Source organism: Lygodium microphyllum, chromosome 4 (assembly GCF_053477565.2).
Source record: "Lygodium microphyllum isolate KBCC chromosome 4, Lygodium_microphyllum_v1.1.10, whole genome shotgun sequence".
In the NCBI taxonomy this organism is placed as follows: Eukaryota; Viridiplantae; Streptophyta; class Polypodiopsida; order Schizaeales; family Lygodiaceae; genus Lygodium; species Lygodium microphyllum.
The window spans coordinates 90,589,512-90,614,495 of record NC_141138.1 but is presented as its reverse complement, the minus strand read 5'-3'; positions in this window follow the sequence as shown (position 1 = coordinate 90,614,495).

Genomic DNA, 24,984 nt, shown 5'->3' with positions numbered 1-24,984 from the left:
TCCGGCTTGACATCCCACATTGACTGGCAACTCCTGACATCCCACACAACAGTGTGAAAAATTATCCAAAATCCACAAGTGTCGGTCTGGCGCCTTTTAAAAGCCGTCTTTCACTTGGTGCTTAAAATCATCCTAGTTGCAACCGCCGCCTTCGATGTTAAATATTTTTTCCCTAAATTTCAGATTTTTTTGGCAAATTTTAGGCACATCCCGGGCTCAAACATAGCACAATGCTCACCCTACCCCCTGACAAAACAAAGGCATGAAATCCACAAGGAGTAGGCCTAGCATAATCTGATACAAGGTCCGAAGCTAGTCACTAACCGCCTGCTCCAACATGGCCAAACTAAAAAGAACTATCAAAGAGGTCGCCCTAAGTGGTGGTCTGAACTACCTCCCTAACTAAGGACAACACAACCAGGAGCTCCTACTAGGCGAGGACTCCTATAGCTTGATCAAGAAGTATTTCCTTCTAGCACATTTCTTCTTTTAGGTTTTTATTTCCCATACTCGGGCATGTAAAAAGGAGGGAGCCGAGCGTAGTGACCCAAGGAGAACAGAGCATCGGCCTCAGGTCCTGTCTCAGTACCCAAGAACCTACCAAGCCCTTGCAAGGTGACACTTAATCCTTTTCTGACACTCACTTTTATTTTCGCTCCAACCTTCCTTACTTTCTTCTTTTCCAGCAAGACGCCACCCCGAGGAAGACAAGGCATCGGCCTCGGGTCTGACTCGTCCCCAGGAACCTACTAGGCCTTCGCAAGGCGATCATCAATTGCTTATAAATTTTCCTTTCTTTTCTTTTCATTTTTTATAGGGGGTTAGAACCCCTTTTTACACACCTTTGTATATATTTATTGTCTTTAAGATATTCAAGGTTTTTTTTTCTTATCTATCATCATCATTTTTCTTCCAGCAGGCTTCTCTAACTGCCTCACAACTAATAAGAACTCCTAGAATGGCTGCCTAGCAGGCTAACAGAACAGGGTCACTAGGACTACCTTCTAAAACAGGTCTTTCAATGCCTGACAATGTCTTTATAGGAGGCAACAACTCCTCAGACCTCCCTCAGACATACCTAACCTAAACCTGGGACTTCATGCCTTGGACGCTGGTCCCCAAAAAGAAAAGAAAATCCCCTATAAGTACATAGACATAGATAGCATAAAAACATGATACTCATAAAGGAGAAATATCACCTGGATAGGGCCACGAGAAGCTTCCGCACAACAAAGGCTCCTTCCAAGCTCTTCTTTGAACCTGTCTAGCACAGGACTAAAATAAGAAAGCATTAACCGCACCTGTACTAAACAGACGACTGGCCCGCTTGGCCTAATGAAATAAAACATTTCACTACAAAACTAATCGACCCTCTTGGCCTAATGAAATAAAACAGCATAGCACCTACACATCCCTCCCCGAAATAGTACAAATATACAATAATATGCTCCTATCCAAGAAGGAAAAATAGGACTCACAACCCTAAGCTAAATGCATAAGATTATGACCCATCCCTCCTGCATATATAGCAAGAGGTGTACGCATAACATGTTGTCTAATTAGCCTATGGGTCCAAGATAACAATGGTAGATTAGTCTCGGCTACTCTTTGCATCACCCATATCAACCATCGCCTGCCATATATTGCATGCTTTGATAACATTCCCCACAAGCGACCGGGTCCTGTCTCATTATTGATAGCAGTATCCAAACTAGGACCATAGTTGAAGAAAAGGTCTTCTTCATAAGCAAGATTTGCCAGTGAATCCGCAAACTGATTCCAGTAACGTGGAATCAGTTGAAGAGACACTCTCTCAAACTCCTTAAGTAGGGTCATCGCAGTTCGATGATACATACAAAGGATGGGATTCCGCACTGTGTATGTCTCATCTAGCTGATTTAGGATCAACTGGGAATCCCCTTTTACTAACAACTACCGAATACCACCTTGCTTGGTAATATGCAGTCCCATAATCAAGGCTTTATACTCTGCCATATTGTTAGTGAATCCTTCCCCGAGATAAGCAGCTAACTTCATCGCAACTCTACGTCGGAGATCTTGGATTACTACTCCAATACTCCATTTTTTATTAGGGCCCCTGGACGCTCTGTCAAAATATAATGTGTACGTCCATAATGGGTTTACATAGCCTGACATCACAAACTCCTCTATTCATAATTATGATAGTCAAAATTTAACATGCTGAGAGGATGAACTGATGGTTCCATCCCACCTTCTTCATTAAACTCAATAGGGATACTTGTCAACATTTGTAAGCAGTGATGGCAGAAGAATTTGATCTCCCACACAAAGGTTCCGTCTTCTTGCTCAATCACTTTGTATCCTTTGCTCCATCAGATTATAAGTTTCCCCTAATGGTATCTCTGCTCTAGATATGGGTGCTCCAAATAAGGAATTAATCGCCCCATCAATCAGCTTTAAGCTCTTTTGCAGGTCTCAAATCAGCCCCAGCATGGACCTGCAAATTAGTCGCGTGCACAAGGCCTAAGAAAGCCTTATCCTTAGAAGATTCTAAGGAAGCTTCTTTAGTCTGTCACACAGAACGTGACGTGGGAGGAAAGGGGGTAATGATTGGAGAAGAATATTATTGATGAGAGGGGGGGAGGAACTATGATGATGATGATTATGATCGTGGAGGCAGCTTGGCAGAATCTGGCGTAGCAGGGCGGCGATTTTTGTGGGCTACAGTACGACATCAGCACGGCACTCTTTCTTCTCTCCCTTTGTTCCTCAACAGCACGACAGCTCTCTCTCTGATCATCCCTCCCCCCCAAGGCTAAGGGGGAGGTTATATAGTGCTAAGGGGGGGGAGAGGTGGCCACATACGTGGATGGTGCATGCCTCCCCCCTCATGCATCCCACACACCTCTCTTCTACTTAACTCCCACCTCCACACACTCCCTCTCCCCCTGCCATGCATTGGATGAGGGGAGGGGTAAATAAAAAAATTTGCCTAAATTTCACCCGTTATTCAATTGCCCCTTCAAAAAGGGTGTTCTCACGCAGCTTTGCGATTTTTTTAAAGCCCCGGCCTCATTTGCATAATGCAGATGGGCTCATTATTGCTCATGTGGGGTAAGGATTTAGCTATCAATATTTACAATGTGGGAGATAACTTTGCACAGCTTTTGCGCGGGTGTGCGGTGATCAAAGCTCTTTAATATTTTGAGCGAAAATATTACACGTGCACCATGTTGTCCAAAATCTCTTCCTCCAAAACTTGATGGGGCATTTGAAGAGGGCTGATATCGTCGTCATGAGTCTGTCTGTACTCTTCTTGAGGACTCTGCCTCCTCACGTCGACGCTTCGCAGCCTCTTGACACCCTGGAGGGACCATTTGAGGATGTGGTACCACATCCTCCTCAATAAAAAAAAGGAGATTTTGTTTAATGGTGAAGACGCAACATAGACTAATAATATTTGTGCAAATAAAGTAGTAAAAATTATTGGGTCTTTTTCTTGGTCCCACTCTCCGTACATGCTAAGGTGTGACATTGTGATTCAACGTGCTTGAAAAAAACATCCTCGACAATGATCACACATACATTTTATTTTTCATCGTAGCCAAGCGTCTCGATTGTGCAGACGCAATGTCTCATCCTCACTGGAGGATGTACTGTTTGTTGACTCAGCATGTTCCATACTAGTAGAAGATGACAACATGATTACACCTGAATCATAAGGACATATACGATTTCATTTGGTATATATGTCATATTCCCTAAATGCATTGATACTTACAACATGGAGGCAAACATTTTGATATTGAAAGTCTAGGAGAGTCATGTTGATCCAAAAACAACCAAAAGCTAGCATCTAATCAGTTTAATTGTAATTGCGTGTCTACCAGCGCACGTGTAATATGTCTTATCTATGAATATACACGCGCTTACAAACGCGCCATGCAAATATTAAAAAAATTTAAAAAAATTTGTAGCTTTCTTTTCAAACCAGTGCTTTCGTGCATTTTTTGCGCGTTTTCTGCAGTTCGAGCTTGATATCACTAATCATGTCTATCTATCACTTCATGAAGACAATGAGGGAAGGAAATAAGAGTAAAAAGAGGACAGGACGAAGGAAGAGCCAAAGAGTAAAGAATAAGAGCCAAACAGCAAGGAAGAGAAGAAGAATCAAGCAACCTACCAAGGGAAGGGAGAAGGAGGATAAGGAGCTTGCAAACTAGCCACCACGTCAGAACAAGCAAAGAAGGTGAGTTCTTCTTCGCTCTCTCAATCTTGTTTACTTTCTCTTTGTCTGTTTGTCTCTCTCTCTCTCTCTCCCTTTACATGCTATAGACTGTCATCTATGGAGATTTTTTTGCATGTTTTTTATAACAGTTTGCAAAATATGGTCCGACTGTGCACGTCTGTTAGCGTGTCTAGATGACAGTGTAGATGCAGGTATAGACACAGGAATAGATGCGCTGACAAACGCGGGTATAGACACAGGTATAGATGCAACATGTAATATGTTTTATCTGCAAAGGGTAGTAATGGATTTTTGCTTGTGTAGATGTGGAATCCTGGATCTTCCAGTACTGATCCTGAGTTGGAATGCATGAACAACACCTTAGCAGAGTTTTCTAGAGGCGTTAGTAGCTGTTTTGGAGGTTTTTCGAACAAGGAGAAATTCATGGGGGAGATGACTAGTTATCTTGGTCGCCCTCCCACTGTAGAGGAGGTTTTTAATGTCATGTCTAGGATACCTATCACATCTTTGCCTAGCACTGCCGCACAAACACCAAACCTTGGCACACCAAACCTTGGTACACCTCTACTAACAGGTACTCCACACACTACATATACACACAGATCAGCTGATGCACAGGGATCAGCTAAAGTACATGGATCGACTGAAGCACGTGCATCGAGTGAGATAGAAGGTAGTGCTCGTCGAGGGAGGAGGGAGAGTCGTGCAGGAGGACGAGGAGGTCGAGGGCTTTGTGGGGGTTGCCTAGGAGATGGCTCTCAATCACCCTCACCGAGAAATGAGAGAGGTGAGCCTCCACAAATGTACTTCTCTGTCATCAGTGATGTTGGTGGTATCTTGCATAACCCTGAGGGGAGGGAAGTGATAGTCTACTTGAGGAGTGTCGTGCATGCCACATACAAAGATTGTATGATTCCCTTCAAGCACCAAAAAAATGGTTTGTGGCAAGAGGTGGTGCGGGCAGTACATAGAAGGTACCCTAATCCTAAGAATTCACAATTCTCAGATGATTGGGGACGGTCAAAGGTGAGAGACATGCTTCATTAAAAGAGGTTTCACCTTATGACGTGCGCCAAGGAGTCACTACGGAGACAAGAGTAGGGGCGCCCTGGATATGGCCAACCACCCAATTGCCACCGCAGGGAGTGGAAAGAGGCCAAGAAGAGAGCAGCAGAGAAGAGGACAAGTCGCCACCATGCAGAGGCGCGACGTATCCAGATGGCAACCATGGGATCATCGCATTATGGATTGGGTGGCAGGGAGTCATGGGAGGCTGAGTTTGTAAGTATTATTTGATTTCTTTTTTTAAATTAAATTTTATAATTTGTTTCAATTCATTATGTAGTGTGTTCTAATACGTTGTATGTTCAAGTTGTTTTGTAGTATCATATCGTTGGTAGGATGCCTACTCTTAGAGAGGTAGGCTACCATCGAGGTCATAACCGAGCATCCACTTGGCAACATTTCTACAAGGAGGGACTTATCACGGAGGAGCAATATAATCGTGCCATGAGGATTCCACAACCAGAAGAGGTATGTTTTATTTTTTACATGAAAAGTATAGGTAACTCTAATTTATTGTTTGTAATGGTATTTATATACCTTAATCCATTGTGTAGGCGAACCCTGATGCAGTTAAGGATAGCGAAGGGGAGACTAGCAGTAGCAGTGGTGGCAGTGGCACCAGCACCGGCAGTGGTGGTGGTAGCAACGATGATGCCTCTTCTGAGGATATGTAGAGGAGCCCCATGCATGCATGCCTCCCCTTGGTTTGTAGTTTTCATTTTTGATATGTATTACTTTCAGCTAGTGCTTGCGACCATGACCATGCTTGAGATCACAAGCACTAGAACTCATCATGTAAAAATGTTTCATTTATATATATGAAATTTCGTATTCTACATACATTGCTTTGTTTTCAGTACAAAAATCTTCGAAATAATCTTTCTTTGTTTTCCCTAAGTATACAATTTGATGTTGATGGGGGGAAAAAAACCAGAGAGCATGTGGCTTGCAAAGCCACATGCTCTCTGGTTTTTTTTTTCATACCTCTATTTTGCGCATCTATCAGCACGTCTAAATTGCAAGAAAACTGTGCATCTATTGTCGTAAAAAATTTGCAGAGTACATGCCTTTGTAGACGCGCAGTTACACAAATGTATACATGTAGAATATGAATATATCTAATTTTTTATAAATATGATTATATATTTACGGAGCGCATCAATAGGCGTGTCTATATGCATGTGTAGGTTTCACTATAAGCGCACTTGTAGACACGAAATTTTAGACGCGGCAGTAGACGCGGTAATAAACGCACCCGACATTTTGTAACACAGTTCAAATATTGCGTCTACAAGTATGTCTATGGAGCCTTTTTGTTGTAGTGTTGTATCAATGGGATCCATAAAAAGGAACTCTATAAGGCCCTAACAAGCAACTTGAATATGCAAAGGGATGTGCTTGCAAGAGTCTTTGAGGGGGCCATACGGGTAGAAGACTTGCTTAGGGAGAGAAGGTCTCAAGCTACACAGCAAGGGAGCAATGCATTTTGGAATGCCAAGAGGACCATAGCAAATAGCGAGTGAGAAACCCCTAGGAACAAGAAAAGGAAAAGAGTATTGCCCAAACCCAAGCTATAGTTGACCTAAAATCAGAGTTGGCCAAACTGCAAGAGTCAATATGAGGGCTAGTATGACCTCATGTGTAGTGTGTGCGTTATGGTAGAAACCACCTACCATCTATTGTCCCAATCCTAGATCAAGGCCTTGTGTCAATTGCAAAAGATTTGGGCATGACACCATGCACTGCTGGTTGCCAAGACGGTTGCCTTGCTAGTAACCTTACACTCACCCATACTATCTAGGAATCAAGTAGCCATACTCGGAATGGAGCCCCTTTGGCTCTACATACATCTAACAATTCAAAGCTAGCCACTCCGAGGATGGACATCTACCGAATGGGAATCCCTAGACCGTCATGACCTATTGTGATCCATCCCCTAAGCGATGCTCCAGTGCACTTTGTGGAGAAACCACTAGAGGAAGATTCTTATGTGAACCCTTATGTATCTTATGACGAAGAGGGTAACCCATATTGATGGACTATAGACCTGTGCTGATCATGACCTTAGGTAGAGAAAGAGGCAGAGGCCTAGGAGGATCTCAAAACCAAGAGCCCATAGCATGTTTGACAAACTTGTTCACCAATTTCCCTAGATGGAAACCCTGCACTAGCTCGGCAATCATACCATCTATGCCACTCAGACTCTTTTGTGTCAAGTCACATGACAATGATGCCACACCTATCCCCATAAATATCATGACACAAGCTCAAATAAAGCAGACCGATATCTCATTACCTAGACCTAGCAACTTGGATGCATCCTCCATAGGGAAAAAGAGTCAATGAAGAAGAAAAAAGAGGACCGAGGCAAAAATAATGCTCAAGATAGGAAGTGAGACTGTGTTAATGAAAGGGAAGCACGTCATTGGTACTAAAGCATAAACATCTACTCCTAGGACAAGAGAGAAGGGAACTGCTAGGATTGGAGAGTATTTGACCCCAACAATAGCTAACAAATATGGATAAGGTCAAGGAATGGATAAAGAAAGCAAAAGCTCACTTGTAAGAATTTGACCCTATCATTGAGGATGGGATCAATGAACTATCAATCATGAGCCCACTAGTCTCTCCCGTATAACTAAGAGCAGGAGTGGCAACACCACCACACGAATAGCTTCATAGGTAGAATGAGGATGCTGCGAATAGGAAAAGGGCTCAAGAGCATTGGCAGGGAGTCCATGAAGCCGAGGAGGGAAAGACAGATGTAAATTGCTAATCGCACAAATAATAACTCCCATGACATTCTCATTGGGAGAATTGCTTAGGAAAAACTCCACAGTTTGGCAAGAATTGAAGCAATGGGTAGAATAAAAAATGAACATAAATAGCGAGACTTTTAGATTCACGATGCCATGACACACATACCAAGCCTAATGCTAAATCCAATGTCTAAGTCCCTACAAGTGAATGCCTTTTAGGAAGGCATTGAGATGCATGCACTCTTACATATCATTACCTTAGGAGATACTATGCTAAAGGGGATAGTAAACACAAGAGCAAGGGTTAGTGTACTTAGTCACGCAGCCTTGCAAGCTTGAGGAAACCCACTAGTAGGAACCACATGGTTCAATATCACTCTAGCAAATGGAATGAAGGTTAGACCTTTTAGATTCCTAAAGGAATGGCCTGTAAATATAGTAAAAATTCAATTCTTTGTGAACTTCATAGTTAATAAGGGAGTGGATTATGATATCCTACTAGGCAGGCCTTGGATGAGGAATGCAAGAGTGATAGAGGACTAGGATAATAGCCTATTATTATTGGAAAATAGATCAGAAGTAGTTCCAGTAAAGATGGACACTTGGGAAACCTCACCAGTGGACGTAGGTGCCATCTCTAACCTACTAAAGGGTGACTTGAGGGCTAAAAGTGATAATGGATCTCTAACAAGGTACATTTCTTTCCGTGAGGATGAGCATGATTGGATGCACATGTTGGAAAACATTGATCTTTCATTATCGGAGGATGAGGATGAATACAGGCAAGCTATAGACTCTACTAGTAACCCTAACAATGCCATCACTTCTAATCTAACCATAGTTCCCTTGTCCATGATGGCTGGGAGTCCCATTAGACAACCAACACCAATCATCTATTGCATCCCAACAAACAAATTAGAACATCACAAAATCCTTGAGTACCTGTCAAGTGAGCTAGCTGGCAACCCACGTGCCAATTTAAAGCCCCTCAAGGATCTTATGGAAAGCATGGAGTGGCAATGGACTAAGGTGCATGACTTAAACCTATCGTATAACTGAACTCTCATGACAAGTAAGATAGAACTCGAGAATAGGAACATTGTAAGCGACACACAGTCCTAGTACGAGGATTCTAACAATGCATATGAAGATTGTTGTTCCATTAGTGAGGAGAGCAAAGAGAAAGTAGAGACCATAGAATATGACATGGATGGAAGAGTGATTGAGAAATTTAGAGTAGACATCAAACCCTGAGAGGTTAACATGTTTTGAGTGAGAAAAGGAGTTTCCAATCTAGATTGTGATTGAGCTTAGCTAGAATGCCTAGAGGTGGTAGATTATGTGCGAGTGGCATTAGTTCAACCTTGCACCACACCATTATTTGAAGTGGAATCAACTTCAAAGTTGTGACCACCAGGGGAGATAATCTCTTCTAGTAAGGATGATGAGTACAACTTTAAGTTAGAGGTGAGCTCTAATCGTGACCCTGAAATACCTTGACAACCTAGGACTCGATGCACCAAGGGGAACCTTCTAGTCAATCTAAGGCGTAGGAGGATAAAGGAGGAGAAAAAGAAATAGTCGAAGCCTTCAAACGTTGAACGGTAGAAGAAACCCCAAGACATGCCCAAGCACTTCATGAAGCAAAAAAAGGGTGATTTAATAGTGGTGTTAGTAAAAGCCAAACAAAAAGGGCAAGCAAGTGAACCCATCGAAGGACCAATCAAGGTTAATGAGGTCAACTTGGTGAGAGAGAAGGACAAGCCTAGACTCATGTACATAGCGGGAGACCTAACCGAGGGGGAGGAGAATGATCTTGTAAATCTCTTAAGGGAATTTGTCAATGTGTTTGCATGGTCTTAGGATGAGGTAAAGGGAATAGATCCAAGCATAGTGACTCACAACATTCCTATGACCCCCGAAGTGATACCATTCAAGCAATGACCATATGCGATGAATCCTAAGCATGCTCATGAAGCAATAAAGAAAGAGATTGATAAGCTATTGAAGGTAGGATGTAATCAAAACAAGTCCTAGTATTGAAACCCTCTTTAAAAACTACATGTACTGTTATTCTAACTAACTTTGAAATATTCTCTTTTTCTTTTCTAGAAATAATAGAAATAAATCTAATATTATTCTAATGAAACATTGAAATACTTTATTTTCATTTTCTAAAAATACTTTTACATGAGCTACATACATATTACAATTTAACATACTTTCATTAAAAAATAGTATTACATTTAATGAACATACACAATAAAAATTTTGACCTTCTTTACCATAATTTATGCATTTAAATTTAGTAAATATAAAATCTCTTTAAGTTACAAAAATATTTTTAATTTGATATACTTTGATTGCAATAGCTTGATATTATTAAATATATAAATTGGTATTTATCTTATCTTGACACCCTTTAAAAAAATCTTAATATTAGTATAATTTCTTTAAAGATTAAGACTCAATAAATCAACTAAAAGTTTTAAAACATCAATAGAGCAATCAACATATAATAAGGTAGATTAAAAATCTATGTATATTTAGATCACACACACACACACACACACACACACACAAAATTTTTATGGTATAAATTCCATAAATTTAATTATGTAATGGCATTTCATTCTCTATTATACATATTCAATATAAGTATTCTATTTGAATAAAATTAATATAATATTAGTATATATATGCAAGGAGTATTAAAAAATATTAATTCAACTTAATAAACATTCAATAGTATTGCCACTTTTCAATAAACATAACCTTTAAAATTAAATATAGGTCCCAACATTACACCTTTACAATATTTTTTAAACATGAAAATAACAAAAACATAGGTTAAACATTGCTTACATATATTGATATATATTTAAATAAACATATATTCAATTTAGTTTACATGCATTTCAAGAATTAATGTATACAATAATAATCATAGTGATATATGTTGGTGATATTCAACATGAATAAGTAGTATTATGTACTATTATCTATATATCTATGTAGTATTATGTATATCTATGTAGTATCTATATATCTATGTAGTATTATGTGAGTGCTTCATGCTTGCTCGTAGTATGAGCTAAGATACTAGCTAAGGATAATTGTAGTAATGCTTGAAGAGATACATGCTTTGGGATAATCAACCATGTGAATAGAGGTTTGTTCCATAAAACTTCAAATGGAAAGACTACTACACACATAGAAGAGATCAAGGATGGGAAAAGAAGATAAAGAAATGTGTGGAAAGGTATAGGTAGTAGCATAACAAAAAATATGATGTGATGGTTGTGCGAACTCTAGAAGAATGTTGCCTCTACTCTTTTCCACACGTGTTTAATCATGGGTATCCCTTGTCCATGGATTCATTACTGGCCTTGGTATTCATCCCACAACCACTTGTCAATTTCATCTAGTATATTGCCTCTCGGCTATATTGAAGATGTTAAATGCAATTGCGATGCTTTTCTTCCCCCATTGCAATAGCCTCCTCCTCTCTTCCCATATGGTAGTGGCCTTGTTGGTTTGCTAATACTCCTCCATCTCCCACCTCTCTATGTTCTAATTAGTTCCATGAGCATCTCCCCCATAGTGTAATCACAAATAGCTATGTTAATACTACTCATGGCAAAAGGCTTGGACTAATGTATTTGCACTAAAACAAAGGTAAGCATTACAGGCTACAAATATAATTCAAATGTTTCAGGCCAAAAAAAAGCTCACATGATTGATTCTAAATAGTAGCTTTAGAAAAATACTTGCATTTAGGCATGTCGTTTTGCCACACAAATTTTTGTTGGTTTGCTTTGATGTAATATTCCCCTTTGAAAAATATTACTAGACCGACTTTCCACACCCCGCGTGAAACTCATGCAAACGGGGACCGGGGTTAAAAACCGCATGAACCGTGGGAAAACTCCCTCTTAGGAGGAGGTTAAGTGGATAAAGGGGAAATTTACTGCAAATGTTTTTACTTATTTTCCCTCAGCCGATGCGTGGCTAAGGGAAGGGTATGGCTAACTGGGAGAAGTGGTGACAAGGGGGAGTTGTGGGCTGCATGCACAGCCCATGTGGGGGAGGTCCCCTCTCCCCCCTTGACCTATAAACCCCCCCACCCCCCCCCCCCCCCCCAACACACACACAGCTTAGGGGGGGTGGTGGTGACAAGGGGGAGTTGTGGGCTGCATGCACAGCCCACGTGGGGGAGGTCCCCTCTCCCCCCTTGACCTATAAACCCCCCCCCCCCCCCCAACACACACACAGCTTAGGGGGGGTAAGGAGGTAGAGGAGGCTGCAAGAGACATCGTAGTGAGAGGAGAAGGCGCTACGAAGCTGCGTGGGGAAGAGGAGCTGCATGAGTTTGCTGCGCCGTGACCAAAGGGAGGGAGGTTGCCGTGAGTCGGAGGGCGCCACTACTGCCGTACCAAATCCGCCACCAGCTGCCGAGCAAGCACGTTGCAGCCATTCTCGCTGCTACTACCGCTGTTGCAGTAGTTGGCACTAAGGCTCCACGTCAGTTGATCACCTCTCCCAAGCGCATCATCATCCACCACGTACTACCCCTTCCTCTTCCACATGGGGGTTGACTAGAGCCAGAAGCTTCTAAGGGGGCTTCCCTAAGCCCCCCTTCCCACTAGATCCTCCAAAAGCCCAATTTTTTCCCCAGGCTCTGAAGAGGAAGCCGGTAAGGCCCTTCCTACCAAATCTCCCACAAGCCCCCTAGGCCCAATTCTTTGTAGAGAAGAAGAGGGGTTTCCCTAAGCCCCTTTCCCACTAGATCCCTTTTTTTTTTCCCCCAGGATTTTTATGAGAGAAAGAAGAAGTTCATAAGCCTCCTTTTTCCCACCAATCACCACAGGCCCATTCCTAGGCCGGGATTTAAAGTCCCCATTCCCGCAAGCCCCCATAAAACCATTCCTAACCCCGAAATTTCAAGGAGAAGAATAGCTCTCAAGCCTCCGTTTTCGCAAGGGATGTTCACAAGAACCCTTTCGCGAACCCCTCCTCTCCGGAAAAAGGCCCCAAGCTCCGAACCATAAGACCTTCCATAATCCAAATTCCACAAGTCGGTACTTCTGTCAAGGAGCCGTACTTCAAAGGGAATTTTCGCGTACGAGGGAGACGTCCAAAGATCATAAGGCTGTGAACCAAGGCAAGTAATTTGAATCTGTGAAGGAAAACCACAAGTCGAAATCACGATGGCCCCTAAAAAGTCACAAGGTGCACAAGGAGGATCATCTCCTAATATTCATGTGGATATTTCACTGAGTCCACAAGTCCAAGTTTTCTTTCTATTTTTTATTTACATATAAGTATTGTGGTTATGCATGGTTATTTCATGGAATTAGGATACACTTATGCTTGTCAAATCCACCTAGCTAAATGCGATTGAAATAAATTGGCTAGTTGAAATTTACTTAAAGTAATTCACGATACGAAGTTGGTCATTTGTATTTTCAATGGAATGAACGAAAAAGAACATAAGGTGTCTATGCATTTTAGTACCTTATTAGCAAGTTGCGTTTTGTGCATTGCAAAGTGACGAGTCTAGAACAACTAATGACTATCATTACAAACTCGAAATTATATTAGTACACCTTTGATTATGCATGGAAAGATTAAATCGCATGTCACATTTTTAGACAAATATTCTTCGTAATGATTCATTAAGGAAGTCGTTATCAACCGTAGAAAATTGCAAAGCATGGAAAAAATTTTAAGGGCTACATGAAATAGGTTAACTCTAGCTTCAATTGGCATGAATCTCATTTAACTACGTAGTAGTTAGGCAAAGGTTGCATGTTGCACATTCAACGTACGCAAGAATTTCATTCATCAAGGGTACACTTAGGAAAAGGCTGCATGGTTCATTTAAGCATAAAATCTTAAAAGCTTAGTGGCATGAGTCGTGAATGCATGTCCTAGTAGGATCAATGGAAGTTATGCCGAAATTTAACATGCGCTTTGGTCTTAACAAGAAAAGTTAGGATTTGTGAATCTAATCATATGTAGAGGCAATGAATCATGTGCTTACGAGAATTGTATTGTAATGCAACTAGTTTTTTCCCTTTTAGATCAAGACAACATCTTTAGGAATGGTCCGTCCTTGTCATAAGACAAGTAAACTGAATTACCCAAAACACCTAAACTGCAAAGGATTCGCATAGGATGGTTAAATCGATACAATATACTCCAAGTGCTAACTAGGGTTTAGCACGTTAAGGACTTGACCTAGTTGCACTTGTTGCCAAGTCGAAACCCTCATACCCAAAGGTCCTGCCCACATTCATGGAATGTAGGGACAATTGGATGTACTTGCAAGAAACGATCTAGGGTTTCTACCCTAAGGATCACTCAATCAAATATTGAAACTCGGATTGAGTTGGAACCCCTAGGACTGAACGTTGTCCGCCTAGTACAGTTGGGAATGGGTTGGATATGAAGACACCCTAAATCCTGATTCTTATCTAATCATGATCCCATGACCAGAAGACGCCGTTCGATGGGTGAAATGATCCCATGGAATAGATGCGACACTTGTGCAACAAGTTGCAACGTTGCATGATCTTGTGGTTGGATCACAAGAGAGTTGCCAATTCCTTGAAATGAGGTTGGCAGATTCTTGCGCAAGTTTAACTTGCAAGAGGATGAGTAGCCGTCCTACTATAGCACCTTTCTTGGGGGGAAAAGTTGCCAAGTTAAGGGAATTAGGTATTTGCTTGGAAGCAAAGGACCAATCAATAATTTGGAGCGACATGGTTGCCATGATTTACTATTAATAAAACCTAAGGTATTGGTTAAGTTGGGTTAATAGGGTACGGCCTTTACCCAAGGACAAAAGGGAGAACAAACAAACCCTTGGGGATCTTGCCAAGTCGCAATTGATCCTGGACCGAATGTTGGATGCAATCGGAGAGAAGGATTCACTCCTTAGCAGTTGGCCAAATAAAGACCACTAGAAATGATTGTGCTTGTAACAGTTTAGAGAGCCCTGTTTGCTTTGTTTGCTCAAGGAACTAAAGGATGAAAAGATATCTAATGCTTCAGGTTGAAGGCCTGAAGGGAGAGGCAGCCTCAGTTACCCCCAACTGTCTGTCTAACCCTAACCAAGGGGGTTGTTAGCCGCGCCGGGAAGCTGGATCGAACCCACCGCGTGAGGTCTCTCCATTGAGTGCTACTTGGAGCAGGAGGACGCTTGGGTGCGAGGGGGCTCTAGCCGTAAATCCCTCGCCTTGCGGGCCCTGCACAAGAGGCCAACATGACTCGAGATTTGATCTCGAGGCTTGCATACTAGTCTATGGGCGGAATCTTGGATTAGTAATCCCTGTGGATTGCTGGATAGCCTTCGGGCCGATTATGGATAAGCTTGCGAGCTGGACTTTATGAATGTATTCCAAAGATAAATATGATAACCTGTTGAAAATGAACTTGTTTGACACTGTTTTTCCATGTCAAGTGCTAAGATTACGTGAAGGAACCGGTGTTTAATAGGCTAATTAAGGAAGCTACTTGATGCATGTCCAAGTAAATGTGGTAGTTAATTAGAAAACTAAAGCAACCTTGAGGAAAGTGTGGTGGATATGGCCATGGGTCCCTCCTACGGATGGGTGGTCCTGGTTGGCCGGGAACTTTTCTCAATCGTAATGAACAGTAAGGAGCTCTTCTCAAAGGAAATTAACAGCAAGGGTGTTGACCTAGAGTTTAGAAATCTCGATTTATGTTGTTTTAGGGAAACGGAATGGGACTATGCCTTATGGGCAGAGAGGTCGATCCTTGCATCCCCCTCGTTTCCCATTCTCCTTGAACCAAGTGCAGCATGAATCCGCTTCATCCCTGGCATTTTTGCGTAAGGTAGTTCGCTTGGGGTTCGATGCTAGTTTCCGTTTAGGGAAATGAGCATTAGAAAAAACCTTTATTCAAGTCGGTCCTAAGTGGGAATGGCCGGAATACTTTTGCTACTTGGCAGACGCGGAAAGTCCTAGACCGCAAACCTTGTAACATTCCATGGGAGTGCCGGGCGGAGCTTTCTAGACTCTATTTCCGATGGACTACTAAAACATGTCCTGAAAGGGAAGAGGTGGACATGTTACAGTTGATATCAGAGCCAACCAACGAAGGATTTGTTTTTAATAAGAAATCTTAATAAGAAGAAGTAAAGCAAATGTTGATGTTAAGAACATTTCCTTACTTTCAATGCTGTCTTGTAGAATTATGAAGCATGAAACAGGTTCTTAATGCTCCAATTCATGTTTATGACCGCGATGTACTCCTCAGATTATCAACAAAGGATCAATATGATGAACATCCTAGATTGTATTTATAATCCATCGCCTTTGTACGTGGAATGGAGGTTGACGGGTGACTTAGGAATCTACTACATAGCTACCCATCAGTTTGCGTACCATTGAACCAACCTAAAGAGGATCTAGTGGTTGGAGGACCTGAAGATCGTGAAGCTATTCATTTTTGTTGAAGCTCACGTAAACACAACTTTACATGTTGAAGGTCGGAGGGTTGAGCTGAACTCATACGTATACGAGGAAGTGACCCGCATAATCCCCGCCGACAGGATCAAGGTGTTGGGACGCTACGAGAAGAATGGGTACCAAAGGAAAGGATACCCTAATCTTCCAATGACTTATCGATTCTTGAAGATCCATGACCCGAAACCATACTATTATCCAGTTCTCGTACCTAAATGTAATACAACATTATTCTCCCCGAACTAAATGTAACAGTTGCTCTATCATCCTAGGAAATATTGTACTCCGAAAGGGCTATGCCCATATAAATGAAATAAGACTTCTTTTTATCAATGTCCTTCTTTTCTATGAGAATTGATAAAAAGATAAGTGGCTAGGGTTCTTGGTTGATAGCTGAATTGGGTATGAAGTATAATCATAACAATTAGCGAATTGTAACGTTAAAAATACTTTATCTAGGCACAACCCCAGGTACAAATTTCCAGTCCCCACCCCCTACAACAAGTATGATCATGATCAAGGAGAAGAAGTTTCTTCTCAAGCAGATCAAGCTGCCACAATTTGACGGGAAAGATAGGACTATCCAAGCGGATGCTGAGATTTGGATAGAGTCCATGGAAGATTACTTTGAAGCAGCCAATACTGCACCCGCCAACTAGGCTATGATCGCCAAGCTAAAGCTCACTAGTGAAGCCAGGCTTTGGTGGAAGCAATGGTGCAGAGATCAAGGGATCTCGGAAGGATCTGTTACCTAGGAAAATCTGAAGAAAGCTGTGCAAGGAAGATACTTACCACCTGCGTATCGCATGCAAAAAATGAATGAGTTCTACGAGCTGAAATAGCTGGGTCTCACTCTTGACGCATACTACTCAAAATTTGTCTCACTTCTGAAGTATGCGCCACAGATGGACATGACACAGCAGGTGTTGAAATTTTGTGTTGGTTTAAACCCACCAGTGAATACCCGCCTCGAATATATGCGCCCAACAGATCTACAGGGTGCACTCATTCGAGCTGCACCCATAATTCAGGAAGTGCAGGCTAGGACAAGAAGTAACAAAACTTGGTCTTATAATGACCAGAACAAAGGAGCATATAGGCCCCAAGTGAAGAGAGTTCAAGTTCAAAACCGAGGACAAAGAAAGAAAGCAAGGACTAATAATGTCAACAACTTTATCCCTACCCAAAGCAATGGCCGAAATCTTCGTTATTTCCACTGCAACGAGCCCGGTCATTTCAAAAGGCAATGTCCCAAGCTTGGCGAAGGACATCGTCAAACACCTTTCCAAGGAACTGGCCGTGGCCAGGGAGTCACCACCCGAGGCAGAGGGAGAACCGCTTGTGTTGCCAATAGGAAAATAGGCGAAGAAGAAGACCCGACCATGGAAGCAGAGTTTGAGAGGGCAATAGTCCATGCTGCCCTTCACAAGAAAGGCCCGAATCTCCAGTTTTTGGTGATTCAGACACCATCGGACTATCAAGGTAAAGGTTTCAAAACCTTGATTGATTGTGGCAGTACACATTCCTTTATCTCACTAGCTTGTGCAAGAAGATTAGGAATATCCACAGTAGAAGCACCTACCCTGCTTGTGGAATTAGCAAATGGTCATGAGGTCACTTGTACCAGGCAAACTGCTAAGGTGGAATTCTTTCTGGGAGGAAAGATGACTTCGGTCAAATTCAGGGTCATGAACCTAGGTATCCATGAGTGTTTACTCGGAATGGATTGGCTTAAACCTAAGGATGCCCACATTCATTGTGGAAAGGGCCAAGTTTCCTTTCGAAACTCTGAAGGGGAATTGGTTACAACTCAAGGTGAGGCTAGAAAGCCAAAAATTCAATTGGCCAAAGCATCTCGGATTATAAAGGGAGTTAGAAAGGGACTACCTATCTACTTCATTAAGCTCAATAAGTTAGATCAGAATCAGGAGTCTAGTGAAGAACCTTCATGGCTAAAGGAGGACGCGGACGTTGTCGAAGGGTTTTCGAAAGCAAAGTCGCGACCACAGAGGACCTTGACAAATTTCAAGATAGAACATCAATCAAGTGAATAAGCAAGACGAGAAAATGATGCCAAGACTCTATTTTATTTAGGTTCAATGAAGCATAACCAATCGTCTCGTGAATCTAGCTCCAAGAATCTTCTTCCCAAAAAAAAATCCAAATGTTTTTCTTCATGTCTTCTCCAAAGATTCAGGCTGTTCAGTTGAAGGAGTTAAATCAACACAAGTTGCCCTTCAAGGAATCTTACTGAATATAAGAGTTTTAGCTTTAACCTTATGCTCTCTTTCTCAATGTAAGAAGAAAAAGAAGAAGCTTTGTCTCCATATTTACACTGTTGGAATCAGTGTTTCTAGCCTCAAATTAGAGGTTTTCTGATAGTTAATGACCAGCAAAGAACCTTCAATCAAGCACAATCAAACTTCATTCAATGTAGCCTCTAGTCATGAGTGTTCTGTCCTTATTTATTGTTGTCTACAATTCTTTGCTACCATAGATATACACTTCTTGTACTTGAGTGATTGCATTAGAGGAAATGCCCTATCACAAGCCCTTCTAGCCGCAACTTGATAAATCTGTTGACAAAGGTGATACTTCTCGAGGTCTGGTGAGCCTCTCTTGAGGCATCCAGTCTAACAAAACTCTCCACCCTCAGAGCTTGTGCAAAGAACATCCAAGCAAGTTTTGACAGAGCCCTATGCTTGAACCTCACTTGTATTACTTGCCTAATCACTGTATCTTTAGATATATCCATCTCTCTTGCGGTATAATCTTGATCTGGACTACTGGGAACATCGGTTAGCTCTTCAGACATAGAGGGCTGTTGTTGATGAAAGAAATGGTGCGATGAGTAGTATGATCAGCTGCAGATCATGGGCCGGAAGATAAGTGTTGGGAAGCCAAGGCTATGGCGCCTGATGATGAGGAGGAGGAGGACGACGATGATGGTGCAGGAAGAATACGAAGGAAGATTAAATGAAAAATGCGCTCGGCTCATGAGAGGAATGTCGGGCAGGATGCTTCATCGTCCTCCATCTCCCCCCCCAGATTGATCAGATGGCCTAATTTTAGTGATTGCAGTGACTTAAGCACCTATCATCAGTGCTGAATTCAGAGCTTCTCCTTCTAGTGTTAATGGCATTCATGCTTTTGGTCTCAGTGAACAAACAATAACTGATACATCTCCATCGTCACCTCAAATCTTAAATTTCCCATCTAATGTATTCTGGGGCCCTGCTGCTGCTGGTTCAGAAAATTGAGTGTTGTATCATAATAAGGGAGTTCTTCTTCCTACTATGCCTTTCCCTACTGTAGTCATCCTTACATGTAATATGGTGTTGGAGCTTTTCTTCTCGGCGGAGTTTTTCTGGTTTGGTTTTTTAGCATACAACACGCAGTTGTCTCCAGCAAGCATTATGCTTTTTCCCTCCAGTCGTCGTCACTGCTTTTCTCCCCCTATTGTTGCCAACACAATGTCTGAAAATTGACCCCATCTACATCACGAATCCCTCCAAAAGCATAGATCAACACCCTTCATTGTGCCACTGAAGGCATCATTAAGTCCCACACTATATTTACAACCAGACACTAAGTGTTCAAACAGTAAGCCCTTCCACACTCAGCCCATTATCACTGCAACAATTGCCAGCAACTTGCATAAAACACAAGAGTGGATGTAAGCCTTTACATAACTTCACTCGATGAAAATTTGCTAGGAATAAACCCAAATGAAAGTTCCTTGAAGTTTTATTGCAGGTATATCCTCCTCTTTCCTTGTGCCACTTAAGGCATAGGACCACACTGAATTTATGACCAAACATTGAGTATTTCAAGGAGCATGCCCTTTCATACCTAGTCCATTACCACTACAACATTCACCAGCACCTATAGAAAAGTATGTCAAACTGACCTTGTTGAGTCAATCCTGTCCATGCCAAGTGCAATTTCAATAACCACATCCACTATTTACCCAAATTTCTTGGAGAGAATTTAGCACCATGCATGAGGTTGTTGCAAGAGCCTCAAAACATTATACTATAGACAACCAAATGAGGTTTTCAATCCATCTCCCTAACCAGAGCATTAGAACCTTTACCAAGTTTTACCAACCTCACTGTATCGTCCTCCATCACTGAGGAAAAATTTGAGACAATAACTCGAAACACACTTATGGGAAAACTAGGGATCATACACACACAAACTTTTTGGTGGTTTCCACACCTCGGATATGCAGCAGTACGAAATCCATGCCCTCTAATCCTGTGCATCCTCCAGATGGGCCAACTACCCATGATCATTGTCGTTAAGATCCATGAACAGATCAATCTCTTCATTGACTATTTCCGGTATATCAGCAAGGTTATCTGTCTTATCATCTATCTCTTCTACTGGAGTTTCTTCCCGTTGCTCTTCTCTTGCAAATTCTTCCAATGCATAATCCTTATCATCTCTTTTCTTGAAAATCTTGATTCTTTTTCCTGCAATGGGCACTCTAAGCACTGTCCCATCCAATTCTGTCAGCTCATATGTTGCATTGTCAAAGACATGTTTGACTATGTACAACTCAAACCATCTTTTCACCATCTTCCGAAGTGTAGTATGCTGATTTTCAAGGCTGCTATCAAAGACTAATACCCAGTCTCCCTCTTCTATTGCTCTAGGCCGCAAGCGATGCCTGCTGTCAAACCTGTCCTTATTTCTAAGTCTAACAACCTTCAACCTGTCAATAGCTAGCTGAATATCCTTTGGTCTTCTCTCCAATTGACGGATCCAAGGAGCTAAGAGCTCCTCTCTTGTCAAATCCTCCTGCCAAGGTAAAACTGACCAAGTCAAAGCACAAGTCTCAGTCGGCATAACCGATTTCTGACCATACATCAACTCTGTGGGCATATATCCTGTGGTAACACTATGAGTCATACGATCAGCCCACAAAGTAAATGGTAGAAGTCTCGGCCATTCTCCAATCCGTCCACTGCATGCTTTGGTTAATGCTTTCACTATCAGTGGATGCCCTCTTTCACTCTTTCCATTTCCCTCTAGATTATATGCTGTGGTTAGAGCCAACTTGATTCCTAGTTGAGAGAAAACTCCCTAGCTTCATCTGCATCTAATTCACTGTGATCTGCAGTGATCTTACCCACACAGCCATACCTGCAGAAAATTTCTTCCAATAAGAACTTACACACTGCACTAGTGGTCTTTGTTCTCAAAGGTCTTCCCTCAACATGATTGGTAAGATCCTCTCTAGCCAAAACAATATATCTCATCTGCCATAAACCCATCGGTATAGTAACCAAGTCAACTACCCACTTATAATGAATGCATAGCGAATAGATCGGATGAAGCTCATCTCGATGATGCACTGCGGAATACATCTGACAATCTCTGCAAGTCTCTACAAAGCGAGAAACATCTCTGTACATGCCTTTCCACCAATATTTTTCCTTGATTTTCTCATAAGTAGCCCACACTCCTCTATGACTAGCCCAAGGTCTCTTTATTGCAGACAACTCGCAAGGGTAATCCACCTCTTTTCTTCGGGTGCTTCCAAAGAAATCTGTCCTTGAGAAAATAACCATAGGCTTTTCTTCTAATCTTCTTGAACTCTTCATCTATCCATTCATCTCTTTTTCTTAGTGTACTAAGATACTTGCCAATCTGCAAACCATTCTCCAACATAGAGTTCTTCTATGAAAGCCACAATATCATAGACATGGAAAACATGATCAACCATAGCGACTGAAATTTATGCATCATCCTCTTCTGGAAGTAGTGACTCCTCATCATCATATTTGGCTCTAGACAGCATATCCGCCACTAGATTATCCTTCCTTGCTATGTGTTTAAATTCTAGATTTAATGACTTGATGTATGCGATCCATCTCAGCATAGCTATATCTGGAGTAGAGCAACTCGTAATCATACCTATCAATGGCAAGCAATCTGTCTCTACCACAACTAGGGCTCCAATAAAGTACTCCTTGTCACATTTGAGAGCCGTAACAATTCCCAGTAATTCCCTCTTGATTTGTGGATACCTCCTCTGTCTCTCCTTTAGGACTTTCGTCCCAAACTGAATAGCATACATGTTTCCATCTGCATCATCTTGACCCACAGCCCAACCTATGCCAATTGGACTAGTGTAAACTATCAATACAATAGGTCTTCCACAATTATAATCTGCTTTCCTGAGAGTAGGAACAATCTGCAATAACTTCTTCAATTTCCGCATGGCTCTAGTGTGGCTCTCATCCCAATAAACTTTCTGCCCCTTTCGAAGCAGCTGATATAAAAAATCTGCTATGTGTGCAAAATGGGGTATCCAAATCATGTAAAACACATAGGCTCCAATGATTCTCCATACCTCTGAAGTGGTAGAACAATACTCCGTAATCTTTCCTATAGGATCCACCTTCGTAGGTGAAGGTTTCCTGCCATAAATACCACACATATGTCCAACAATGACGACCTCATTTACTCCAAAAACAGATTTCTGCCCTGATAGTGTCAAGTTCACTTCTTCTAACCTAGCCAAAATCTTTTCACAAGCTACAATATGATCAGCCACAAAGTATATGCATCCCTACTCATTTAGACTCTCATTCTTCTCTTCTTCTACACACCCCTTAATGGGCACATCATCCAAGAAAGGCATGGTAAGCTGAGGTATATACTCACGAAGGACCTTATGCATGGCATTCATCATATGCGCAATAAAATTAGTGGCAGCTTGAGGCTGTTGGAAACTGCGAGGAAGATGAGAGACGAAAGGAAGAGAGGAGAGAAGAGAGATATGAGACACGGGAAGTGGAACCCGAGAAGTGTGTCAACTGAGCACACATGATAGGAATATATAGAGGGGACCTAGGACGCTATATATAGACATACTATATATAGCTAACAGGGGCGCTATATATATAGACAGACTATATATAGCTAACACCCCCGCTGAAATAAAGGTCCCTTACTATGGACGAAAAAACCCTTGGGGGCTCAAGGGAAAAACCCACAGCTCTATATAGGCCTACCGTTATATTAATATTCAAAATATAAAATTACAAAGTTGAGGAGCTACATCACTCAGGAGCTACATCACTCCTGAATTACAACAGCCTATTCAGAGGCATCAAATGTTGGAAACTGCGAGGAAGATGAGAGACGAAAGGAAGAGAGGAGAGAAGAGAGATATGAGACACGGGAAGTGGAACCCGAGAAGTGTGTCAACCGAGCACACATGATAGGAATATATAGAGGGGACCTAGGGCGCTATATATAGACATACTATATATAGCTAACAAGGGCGCTATATATATAGACTGACTATATATAGCTAACAGATGCAAGGTACACATCCTGACAAGCCCAATAGGAGTTCTCATAGTGGTTATGTCCCTGCTTTCCAAGGCCAGCTGAAACTGATCATATCCCGAATACAAGTCACCTAAAAATAGATGGCACGTCCAATAAATGCTTCTGCAAACTCATCCACAACTGGACCTATACCAACATTCCTGATAGTAACTCTGTTTACTAGCTGCATGTCCTGTATAAATAGGAGAGTACCATTCTTCTTTGGAACTGTAAACCACCTATTTGAGTATGGTGCAGATGATGGCTCTAGGATTCCTATCCTGATTTTCTCATTCAACAAGTCAACTAGCTTTGGCAAGTGTGCCCTAGGCATTGGAATAGGTCTGAGGTTCCATGGAATATGAGGAATAGTAAAGATCACCATAGGGGCAACAATATTCGAATTCACACATCCAATCTTATGCGAGAAAAAAGCAAACCCCCTTCCATGTCGCTCAAGCATATCCTGAAAACACTGCTTCTCTGAGGGTAGCAAGAAATCACCATTTTCAATTTTTAATTCAGCAAGAGTCTCTGCTGAAAATCTATGGCCTATATGCTTTGGATTCCTCAAAATTGGCTGCTTGGCAGCCCTCTCTATTTGCTGATCACTGTCAAGTGGAAGCGGTCCAGCTACCGACTTCACCTTCTTATCCACAGTCTTGTATTTCTGTCAACCCTGGCTTCATTATGATCCTCTGTATTACTCAAATCTTGTTGTAAAGCAGCAATTCTGCCCTCTAGTGGGGGGTTGAATATCCTTAGCCCTCTGCTCTATGGACTGCATAGGAATAGCCCTAAACTCTAGATGTTGAAATATTTTAGCAGTAAACTCTATCGGCTGAAAGTTTTCAGCCCTCTGTGTCTCTATAGGCTGATCATAATCAGCCGAAAACTCTGTTTGCTGAATTTCTTCAGCTCTCAACACTTTTTGCTGAGTCACCTCAACCTCTGACTCTATCTGTGACACAAAATCTGAAATTTCATGACACATGTCTAGGGACTGCACTAGTACATTACTGAGACAACTCTGCATATTAGCTTTCAGCATATTTTCCATCTCTGTCATCGTATCTGCACAAAC